This window comes from Sorex araneus, chromosome 2, assembly GCF_027595985.1.
Source record: "Sorex araneus isolate mSorAra2 chromosome 2, mSorAra2.pri, whole genome shotgun sequence".
NCBI classification, from domain to species: Eukaryota; Metazoa; Chordata; class Mammalia; order Eulipotyphla; family Soricidae; genus Sorex; species Sorex araneus.
The window spans coordinates 174,242,219-174,254,526 of record NC_073303.1 but is presented as its reverse complement, the minus strand read 5'-3'; the positions used below and the strand labels follow the sequence as shown (position 1 = coordinate 174,254,526).

General features: G+C 38.2%; 1 non-coding gene across 1 annotated transcript; it reads right to left on the bottom strand.

Moving 5' to 3' along the window:
- Positions 1-11,147: 11,147 nt before the first annotated feature.
- Positions 11,148-11,254, bottom strand: LOC129402784 (U6 spliceosomal RNA). The gene has a single exon (XR_008628827.1). It is a non-coding gene; the product is annotated as a U6 spliceosomal RNA (small nuclear RNA).
- Between the last annotated feature and the right edge of the window lie 1,054 nt (positions 11,255-12,308).

Sequence of the window (12,308 nt, the reverse complement as noted above, 5' to 3'; positions counted from 1 at the left end):
CTCCACCCTCATCAGAAACTATTTTAATCTAAGCCCATTTACACTAGGATGGCTCCATCTTCAAATATCATGTAATTTGGGAACCATGGTTTCAATATGTGAATATCATCGAGAACAAAAGTAATATGATCATATAACATACAAAAATGCTCTTCTATTAAAAAAAAAAAGCTTTATAGTTCCATGATCCCCATCCTGAGTGCAGAGTCAGGAGTAAGCCGTGAGCACTGCTAGAGGTGGCCCAAAGAATAAAAGGGAAAAAATGTGTTTGTTTTTTTTTTCCTCTTATGGAATGGAAAAGTAGAAGTAAAAAAGTGATCAGGCGTGTGAATCAAAATAGTCTACATTAGAATAAAAATTCTAGAATGGGTTCTTAGAATTAGCCAATTAAATGAAGAAATCTAACTTACTTCTCATCTTAAGACTGCCATTTATAGATTTTTCACAACTCCTTGAGAAGCAACATGAGAACAAGATGGCTGCTTCAACATATTGAGATAGTATGGTGTAGGCATAGAACATATTTTGAGATGGGAAATTATCATCAACTTGGAAAAATATGAAAGAGATCCAGACTTCTATGTGTGTCTCAATGGGTGTGTGATTGACTGCCTCGTGTGAGACTTTCTTAGTGTAGATATCTATGTTATGGGCCAAAGAAATAGCTCAAGGGCTGTGGGTATGTTGAAAGACATGATTCTATAGCTGGTACCCTCGGGTTCTCCATGCAGCACTGTGAGAAATCTTCACACATGTGGCCTGGAGCATCCCTTGAACATCACTGGGTGTGGCCCAAAATCAAAGAGAGAGAGAGAGACAGAGAGACAGAGATCTGTGTAAAGATAAACTATGATGAGTATTGTAGAAAACAGAAGAATAAGACCAGCATCTCAAAATGTTCTTGCTCGTAAAAAGATGAAATTTCAAAACATATACTTTCTTTCCGAAACCAAGATATGAAATCATGAAGGATAATCTCTATATCAGTTGAAGATATGCATAAATTGATGATATAGAGAACAAAACTGTGTTTTCTCTCACTGTATCCATGTGCCATACAGGAAGGGAATCAGAGAATAGGCGAAAGTCAAAGTCTGCACGTCTATAGATGTGCAACAAGAATATTGAAACTAATGGAAAGAAATAGTTGCTAAGCTGAAATAGACTATGATATATTTAATTGCTTCATTTATGACCAAAAATGTGACAGTGCTAAACTTCCCTTTCTCTTTATGCTCACCTTCCACTAAAATATCCTAATTTGTCATTACAACTAAAGAAAAGTTTAAGGTGATTTTTAAAATTATGATAGTATATCATCAGAAGTTTGAGTTAAATACAATGTAAAAATTATGCTAATAATTTTGGAACTAAGTTGTTAACTCCTCAGTTCCCTTTACTCCAAAGCTGATAATAAATTGATCTATTCATCATGTCAATATGTAAGATTACACAAACTTTCAAGCAGTTCTCAGTTCTAAAACATGTTCTTTGGATATACTGTGTAAAAGCCTCTTACTTCTTGGATATTTTCTAAAACATACAACAATATAAATATATAAGAATTGTTAAAACCAGGACAAATAGTGAGACATTTATGGATAAATCTGTAATTGAGAATAGGATAAAGTTTGTGCACTCAGAGTATGATAAATCTACACTAATTTGTGAATAGGAATTATTTCTGAGTAATCATCAATTTTCACATTTTGGAGAATGGTATGTAACAGGGAGTGGTAGCAGGATCAAACCCAGGCCCTTTTACTTATATAGCAGTCACTCTTTCATTAAACTACCTTTCAGTCCTCTGATCAATCACTTTTGACCTTTGTTGCTTACTTATCCTGTACTTAATCTCCGTGGAAAGTAGGCACTGAGGATGTAAATTGAATGGGGCATAATTCCTGCCCCAGAAAAGCTGATGCAAATAAGTAGAAAATTTTGAAAGCTATAAAATATTAGTGTTGGAATCTGCCATGTTCCATGCAATACAAAAGCAGAGAAGAGGATCTTTGCTATTTGAGGAGGGCTGTGTAAAGGGAAATTGAGGAATTTCTTCAAAAAGAGGTAATAAATGGGCTAAATATCATACTATGAAGAGAAATATGAGTTTATCTTTTAAACACACCATTTTTTGTTTGTTGTTTTCGAGTTTTGCAACCAAACTTAGCAATGTTCAGGGTTTCCTCCTCTTCTCTGTGCTTAGGGATCACATCTGGCGGAGCTCCGTGGAACATGTGCTGAACTGGGAATTAAACTGGGGCCAGCTGCATGCAAAGCAAATGTCAAAACTCTTTTACCATCTCTAACTCTATGCCCTGAAAAGATCTGACTCGGTCTAACTAAAATAAAGCAAAGTGGTGCCACTGTAATCTGGAGTCTTGACTTTGAGGGCTCACTACACGATCTTGTACATTGGATGCTATAAAAACAATAAGTCATTAGAAGGTGACTTTTGGTTTTCTTTTGGTTTGGGGGATAGAAGTGACATTCTCAGAGCTTGTTCCTGGCTATGAACCCAGGGAATACTCCTGGTTTTGTTGTGGGATTGGATAATTTCTGAGGATCAAATCAGGGTCAGCCCCATGCAAGGCAAGGACCTTAGCCTCTATACTGCCTCTTTGACTCCTACAAGGGCAGCAGTAACCTGGGTTCAATTCCTTCATCCATCTCTAAGAACCCAGCAAGCTACTGAGAGTATCAGGCCAGCAGAGCAGAGCCTGGTAAACTACCCATAGTGTATCTGATATGCCAAAAACAGTAACATAAAGTCTCACAATGGAGACGTTACTGGTGCTGCTCAAGCAAATCAATGAGCAAACACAACAGGATGTTAGTGATACAGTGATACAGAATAAATACCCCACTCCCCACAGTCAGATTATTTCCCCAGGTGAAACAGTTTAGAATACAATGAGATACTTTGTACTCATGAGATACTTTGTGCACCTAGGAGCAGCAAACATGTGCCCAGTAAATGATAGAATAAAACAATTTAAGATCTTTTAGATGAAGAACTCAACATAGGCAAAAAAGAAAATAGACTGTTATGAAGTTATACTTTAAGGGTTGACTAAGTGAAACACCTTAGCCTCTACTCTTAATGTACCCATTAATTTTCAAGTGTTTTCTAACTGTACTTAATATCTATGTCAACTTCAAAACTGGCTGGCTTGTTGGGAACCAGGCTGAGGGAGAGATATTGTAGTGAAAATAACACCCATCCTGTGAATTCACTGATGGCTTCTTAGAGACTCCAAACAAAATTTTGACAGTCTTTGTGTTTTTGTCTGCATGCAATCCCCACGGGGCAGAAGACTAAAGTGTCCATCCAATTGGTTTTATTTGGTAAATTGCCACACAAAACTCTGATGATTCAAAAATGTTCCGTGATGTTGAAATGAAATAATGAACAATGATACCTCATCCCAGTTTAAGACAATCAAATTCATTTTCTCAATGATTCAAAGTTGAAATATCTCAATTGTCATGGGGTGCTGGATTGATAAAATACGTAATTTTAGACTAAGAGAATCATGTGTACTTTCCAACTTTATTGGGAAAACAGAAATATTGGACAGGGAGAGTCCAACCATGCAACTGCAAAATTACAGAGGGTATCAGAATTTAAAAGCTGGAAAGCTGGTCACTGGAGATAGCTCAAGGGGCTAATACCAGGCTCTCCACTTCAATGACTCATGTTCAAGGTTTGATAGATTGATAGGAGCATTCTGTCCTGTTGTTCATTGATTTGCTGGAGTGGGCACCAGTAACATCTCCATTGTGAGACTTGTTACTGTTTTGGGCATATCGAATACGCCACAGGTAGCTTGCCAGGCTCTCCGAGATGGATGAAGGAATTGAACCCAGGTTACTGCTGCCCTTGTAGGAGTCAAAGAGGCAGTATAGCGGCTAAGGTCCTTGCCTTGCATGGGGCTGACCCTGATTTGATCCCCAGAAATTATCCAATCCCACAACAAAACCAGGCATATTTCTGGGACTGAGGAATCGAACCCGGATTGGCTGCGTGCAAGGCAAACAAACGCCCTACCAGCTGTGACGTAAAAATGTTGGAGACTTAATACCTCCCAAAAAAGTCTTCCCCCAACAAAAAAAGGGAAATAATGAAAAGAACAAGAAAGAAAAGGATCAAAAAAGTCAAAGTACTCAAAGAGAGAGGCTGAGGTTCTCCAGTTTTAGTTCCTTACAGGGCTTTTATGTAATTCATATCCTTGTATTTTATGTGATATGCCAAGATCAAGGTATTTGCGTGTGTGTGTGAGTGTGTGTGTGCATTGTGTGTGTGTATAAATGAGAGAAAGAGTTACACCCAAGCATATAATTCCACACTATGCTTATAAAAGCAATGATAGGTAAAGTAGGACGAAATTAGAGAAGCTAACAACTTGTTTAATGCAGAATATATATGATATTCCTCTCACATTGCATTTTTAGTTATTACCTCCAATAAATTCAAATGTTGCCTTTATATTCCCATGGAATTTTCAATGGAACTAAAAGCACATATAATTTTAGCCGAATAAAATGATTTATAGTATATTCTCAATGTTAATTTCTAAAAAAAAATCACTTTATGATTTTCATGTTTCATTTATTAATGTCAAAGAAGAAAATTATTCAGTGTGATCCTGGAATTGTATTTGGGATTATGAGTCTTTCAAGCTGAAATGAAGGTTAAAAGAACAGTTTATCATTTATTTCCAACTCTCCAAATATATTGACGCTATAGCTGAATTCTTCTATTGAAAATTCCCAGAGATTAGATATTCATGGATATTATAAATAGAATAACATGACTGAAGAGAGAGCTCAATTAACCAGAGAAAGTGCTTTGTATCCAGGAGGCCTGAGCTTGATCCCTCGGTCTTAGAGTAATTCCCCAAGCATGGAGCCTGCAGAGGCTTCCTAGCACTGTCCACTGTAGACGAAGACAAAGCGAAACAACAAAAATGCTTATCCTGTAGTAATAGCACAATGTCAAAATGGAAACCTCTGGTGTGAGAGAGATAGTATGTACAGTGGGTAAGAAATTAGCCTTGCATGCAGCCAAATGCATTTGATCGTTGCTACCGTGTATGTTTTCCCTAGTATGGCTAGGAGTGAGCCTTGTGCACAGAGCCAGTATTTAGCCATGACCACCACCAACTGTGCCATTTCTTACCTCCCCCTCCCCCCAAAAAAAAACAATAAAAACTAAAATAAGCAGTTACCATTGATAACTTTTAGGTTAGGCCTGTACTGATGACAGAAAAACTTAGAAGAGGCAAACATGACCTAATGACATCTTATACATTTACTCATGAAATGCCAAGCCTGACCATCTCATCTGATTTTTCAAGAACTTTCAAGGAGGCATTCCAACCTACTACTCCCCTCTAAATTCCCTTTTCCTCCTAAAATACTCCAGAAATTTATTCATACAAAAGGGATTAATCGTGGCTCTGTGTAAGACCTCTCAAGAGAGCTGTCATTTTAATCTTTTAATTAAGTAGACCAATCTTACTGCAGGGTTTTTCAAAATGTAGTCAATAGAAAATGAAAATATCTGAGGAAGAAGAAAGGTCCCTGGATACCTCAAATCATTCTATCTCGATGATTGCCAACTCTATCTCTGCCCTTAACAAATCAGGACTTAAATGATAAAGGGGGAAGAAATGGAAATATTTATCATACTATTTTATCATTGTGCCCATTATTAATATTATTTTCATTCATGAATCACCTTTCTGTACTTCTCCCTGGAAGTTCAGATATTCTCCTCCAAAGTGAAGAAACAAATAAAGTGTATGAACTCAATAAAATATTTAAATACATTGCCAATAATAACTATGAACAAATATTGAATAAAATATTTTTAAATAAAATATTTTAAATTAAATATTTTAAATAAAATAAAATAAGTTAATAAAATATGAATATTAAAAAGTTTTAATATTCAGTTTTCTATATGTTGGTTTCCTACAAGGTCATGTGGAACAATGCAATAAAGTTAGAGGCAGATGACACTGAAAAAATGGAAGCATTCTTAGGTGTTAAATAGTGAGCAACACAAAGCCAGATTTGGTCAGAGAAAGAGCTGCTGATGCAAAAGTCTCCATCACGAGCAAATACACAAAACTACATCCACAAGAATCAGATCGTGAAAGGAAAAGGGTTGGAGCATCATAATCACACATTGTGAAAACCTCACAGTCTAAGAGCTGAGTTATCTCTCCCGAGTGTAATATGTCTGAGCAAAGTATAATGGGTGGTAGTAAACCCCACAGCAAAGTATAATGGGTAACAGTAAACCCCACATCTGATAGCCCTATTTTTTGAAATGATCTAGATAAAAACCTTTCCAGTAGGACAGGCATCATAATTTTGCAACTGTTTTAAGGAAGTTATAAAATATAAAACAAAATCAATATATAGTATATTGCTTGATGAGTTAACTTTTACTTTCTCTCATCTCTCAAGAATTTTAGGGCCAGCTATAGGCCAGAAATTTTATTGTGCACAAAATATACAGAACTGGGGCAGAAGACAAAAAAAAAAAATTCAGCTTACAAATGAGGATGAGCCTAGTCTTCTGGGTTTTCTAGTGTCACTTCAGCAAAATTTGGTCTCTAAGTTACATTTTTTTTGTTATCTTATGTGTACATGCTAGCACATTTGTTGACTCCGGGCGGGGAGTGGGGTAACAAAAATATATGCATGATATTTAAGATCAATATGATTATAACATTATGTCTTTTTGTGGGGGGAGGGCACACCCAGCGATGCTCAGGAGTCATTCCTGGCTCTGCACTCAGGAATTACTCTTGGCAGTACTTGGGGGGCCATATGGGATGACAGGGATTGAACCCAGGTCAGCCATGTACAAGGCAAAGGCCCTACCCACTGTGCTATTGCTCTTGCCCTGATAGTATTGTATCTTTATCAATTTATTTGCATCATCGCAATATTTTTTATAATAAATTGTAATATATACATATGTATGCTTATATATTTTCATATACATCCATTTTTAATTTCAGCATCAACAATTTATTTATTTATTTATTTATATTTTTAAAAAAGTATTTATTTTTTATGATTTTTTAATTAATTTATTTATTTTTAATTAGTAAATCACCGTGAGGGCACATTTACAGATTTATACACTTTTGTGCTTATGCTTCCCTCATACAAAGTTCGGGAACCCATCCCTTCACCAGTGCCCATTCTCCACCACCAGTAAACCCAGCATCCCTCCCACCCTCCCCAATCCCATCTCCCCCCACCCCACACTGCCACTGTGGCAAGGCAATCCCTTCTGTTCTCTCTCTCTAATTAGCTGTTGTGTTTTGCAATAAAGGTGTTGAGTGGCCACTGTGCTCAGTCTCTAGCCCTCATTCAGCCCGCAACTCCCTTCCCCCACATGGCCTTCGACTACATTATAGTTGGTGATACCTTCTCTGAGTTACCCTTTCCCCAGAATGTGAGGCCAGCCTCCAAGCCATGGAGTCAACCTCCTGGTACTTATTTCTACAATTCTTGGGTGTTAGTCTCCCACTCTGTTATTCTATATACCACAGATGAGTGCAATCTTTCTATGTCTGTCTCTCTCTTTCTGACTCATTTCACTCGGCATGAAACTTTTCATGCCGATCCACTTAAATACAAAATTCATGACCTCCTGAATAGTATTCCATTGTATAGATGTACCAAAGTTTCCTCAACCAGTCATCCGTTCTAGGGCATTCGGGTTTTTTCCAGATTCTGGCTATTGTAAACAGTGCTACGATAAACATACATGTGCAGATGTTGTTTCGATTATACTTTTTTGCCTCTCTGGGATATATTCCCAGCAGTGGTATTGCTGGGTCAAATGGGAGCTCAACCTCTAATTTTTTGAGAGTCGTCCATATTGTTTTCCAGAAGGGCTGAACCAGTCAGCATTCCCACCAGCAGTGTAGAAGGGTCCCTTTCTCCACACATCCTCTCCAACAGCGGTTGCTTTTGTTCTTTTGGATGTGTGCTAGTCTCTGTGGTGTGAGGTGGTATCTCGTGGTTGTTTTGATCTGCATCTCTCTGATGATTAGTGATGTAGAGCACTTTTTCATGTGCCTTTTGGCCATTCGTATTTCTTCCTTGGTAAAGTTTCTGTTCATGTCTTCGCCCCATTTTTTGATGGGGTTGGATGTTTTCTTCTTATAGAGTTCAACCAGTGCTTTATATACCATTGATATCAACCCCTTATCTGATGGGTATTGTGTAAATATCCTTTCCCATTCTGTGGATAGTCTTTGTATTCTAGTCAGTGTATCTTTTGCGGTGCAGAAGCTTTTTAGTTTAATGTAGTCCCATTTGTTGATCTCTGTTTTTACTAGATTGCTTAGTTCTGTGTCACCTTTGAAGATACCTTTATCTTCAATATTGTGGAGGGTTTTGCCGACCTTGTCTTCAATGTACCTTATGGTTTGTGGTCTAATGTTGAGGTCTTTAATCCATTTTGATCTGACTTTTGTGCATGGTGTCAGGTCAAGGTCTAAGCCCATTTTTTTGCATGTGGTTGTCCAGTTGTTCCAGCACCATTTGTTGAAGAGACTTTCCTTGCTCCACTTCACATCTCTTGCTCCCTTATCGAAGATTAGATGGTCATACATTTGGGGTTGTGTATAGGGATATTCCACCCTGTTCCATTGGTCTACAGCTCTGCCTTTTTTCCAGTACCATGCTGTTTTAATTGTTACTGCTTTGTAGTAAAGTTTGAGGTTGGGGAGGGTGATGCCTCCCATCGTCTTTTTCCCAAGAATTGTTTTAGCTATCCTTGGACGTTTGTTGTTCCATATGAATTTTAGGATAGCTTGATCCATTTCTTTGAAGAATGGCATGGGTATACTTATAGGGATCGCGTTGAATCTGTATAATGCTTTGGGGAGTATTGCCATTTTGACAACATTGATTCTCCCTATCCACGAGCAGGGTATGTGTTTCCATTTTCTCATGTCCTCTTTTATTTCATGGAGTAGCGTTTTATAGTTTTCTTTGTAGAGGTCTTTTACATCCTTGGTTAGGCTGATTCTGAGGTACTTGATTTTCTGGGGCACGATTGTGAATGGGATTGCTTTTTTCATGTCTCTTTCCTCTTCCTCATTGTTTGTATATAGGAAAGCCATGGATTTTTGGGTATTGATTTTGTAGCCTGCAACTTTACTGTATAAGTCTATTGTTTCTAAGAGTTTCTTAGTAGAGGCTTTGAGCTCCTCTAGATATAGTATCATATCATCTGCAAATAGTGAGAGTTTGATTTCTTCCTTTCCTATCTGGATGCCCTTAATCTCTTTTTCTTGTCTAACTGCTATCACAAGTACTTCCAGTACTATATTGAAGAGAAGTGGTGAGAGTGCGCATCCTTGTCTTGTGCCTGATCTTAGAGGAAAGGCCCTTAGTTTTTCTCCATTGTGGATAATGCTTGCCGTAGGTTTGTGGTAGATGGCTTCGACTATCTTGAGGAAAGTTCCTCCAAAACCCATTTTGGTGAGAGTTTTCATCATGAACGAATGTTGAATCTTGTCAAATGCTTTCTCTGCATCTATTGATATGATCATATGGTTTTTATCTTTACTTTTGTTGATATGATGGATTATGTTGATTGATTTCCGGATGTTAAACCATCCCTGCATCCCCGGGATGAATCCCACTTGCTCATGGTGTATGATCTTCTTGATGAGTTGTTGGATCCTATTTGCTAGTATTTTGTTGAGGATCTTCGCATCGGTGTTCATCAGGGATATTGCTCTATAATTTTCTTTCTTAGTGGTGTCTTTGTTTGCTTTTGGTATTAGGGCGATGTGTGCTTCATAGAAACTGTTTGGGAGAGCTCCTGTTTTTTTCAATTTCCTGGAAAAGCTTGAGGAAAATTGGCAACAGGTCTTCTTGGAATGTTTGAAAGAATTCGCCAGTGAATCCATCTGGGCCTGGGCTTTTGTTTTTGGGGAGATTTTTTATTACAGTTTCAATTTCCTTAACATTAATGGGTCTATTCAAGTATTCCAAGTCTCTTTGTTCAGACTTGGGAGATTGTAGGCGTCAAGGAATTCATCCATTTCTTTTAGGTTCTCTTGTTTTGTGGCGTATAGACCTTCAAAGTAGTCTCTAATGATCTTTTGAATCTCACTGGTTTCTGTTATGATGTCCCCCTTTTCATTTCTGATTCGATTTATTAAGGTTCTCTCTCTTTCTTTCTTTGTGAGTCTTGCTAATGGTTTATCAATCTTATTTATTTTCTTGAAGAACCAGCTCTCTGTTTCATTGATCTTTCGGATTGTCTTTTTGGTTTCGATGTCATTAATTTCGGCTCTAATTTTTATTATTTCTTTCCTTCGGTCTGGTTTGGGTTCCTTTTTCTGGTCCTTTTCTAAGGTCTTGAGCTGCGAAGTCAAGTTCTCTATGTGGGCCCTTTCTTCCCTCCTGAGGAATGCTTGGAGAGCTATAAATTTTCCCCTTAACACGGCTTTAGCTGCGTCCCATAGGTTTTGATAACTCGTGTCCTCACTTTCATTTGTTTCTAAGTATTTCTTGATTTCTTCTTTGATTTCCTTTCTGACCCACTCATTGTTCAGCATTGAGTTGTTTAGTTTCCAGGTGTTTGATTTGGTTCTCCGTGTCGGTGTGTGGTTGGCTTCTATCTTCAGCGCTTCGTGGTCTCTAAAGATGGTTGATACAATTTCTATTTTTCTGATTCTACTGAGGTATGTTCTGGGGCCCAGTACATGGTCTATTTTGGAAAATGTTTCGTGTGCACTAGAAAAGAATGTGTATTCTTTCTTTTTGGTGTGTAATGCCCTGTATAGGTCTATTAGGCCTCTCTCTTCTATTTCTTCTTTCAGAGTCAGTGTTTCCTTGCTGAGTTTTGTTCTTGTTGATCTATCCAAAGGTGATAGGGAGATATTGAAGTCTCCAACTACTATTGTGCTGTTAGTGATGTCCTCTTTGAGGTCTGTAAGGAGTTGTTTTAAGTATTTAGCCGGTCGTTCGTTGGGTGCGTATATGTTTAAGAGTGTGATTTCCTCCTGTTCTACATATCCCTTGATGAATAGAAAGTGGCCTTCGCTGTCCCTTCTAATCTTTTTCAACCTGAAATCTATATTGTCGGGAAAAAAAATATGGAACGCTTCACGAATTTGCGTGTCATTCTTGCGCAGGGGCCATGCTAATCTTCTCTGTATCGTTCCAGTTTTAGTATATGTGCTGCCGAAGTGAGCACTATTTATTTCTTTAGTGAGTCACCGTGAGGGTACAGTTACAAATTTACCCATCTTCCTGCTTGTGTTTCCCTCATACAATGTTCGAGAACCCATCCCTCCACCAGTGTCCATTTTCCACCACCAATGAATCCAGTATCCCTCCTACCCTCCAATCACATACCCCACCCTCCACCCCATCTCACCTCTGTGGCAGAGTATTCCATTCTGTTCTCTCTCTCCTTTTTGTGTTGTGGTTTGCGATAGAGGTATTGAGTGGCCATCATGTTCAATCTCTAGTCTACTTTCAGCATGCATCTCCCTTCCTGTGTGGGATCTCCAACCACGTTTTACTAGGTGTCCCCTTCTCTATCCGGGCTGACCTTCCCCCAGCCTGTGAGGCCAGCTTCCAAGCCATGGAGCCAACTTCCTTGTATTATATACTACTATTCTTGGGTGTTAGTCTCCTACTCTGATATTTTATATTCCACAGATGAGTGCAATCTTTCTATGTCTGTCCCTTTCTTTCTGACTCATTTCACTTAACATGATACTTTCCATGTTGATCCATTTATATGCAAAGTTCATGACTTCATCTTTTCTAACAGCTGCATAGTATTCCACTGTATAAGATGTACCAAAGTTTCTTTAACCATTGATCTGTTCTTGGGCACTCGGGTTTTTTCCAGATTCTGGCTATTGTAAATAGCGCTGTGATGAACATATAAGTGCAGATGTCATTTCTACTATACTTTCTTAATTCTCTGTGACATATTCCCGGAAGTGGTATTGCTAGATCAAATGGAAGCTCAAATTATAATTTTTGAGAAGTGTCCATATTGTTTTCCAAAAGGGCTGAACCAGATGGCATTCCCACCAGCAGTGTAGAAGGGTCCCTTTCTCCCCACATCCTCTTCAACAGCGGTTGCTTTTGTTCTTTTGGATGTGAGCCGGTCTCTGTGGTGTGAGGTGGTATCTCATAGTTGTTTTGATCTGCATCTCCCTGATGATTAGTGATGCAGAGCATTTTTTCATGTGCCTTTGGGCCATTCGTATCTCTTCCTTAGAAAAGTTTAT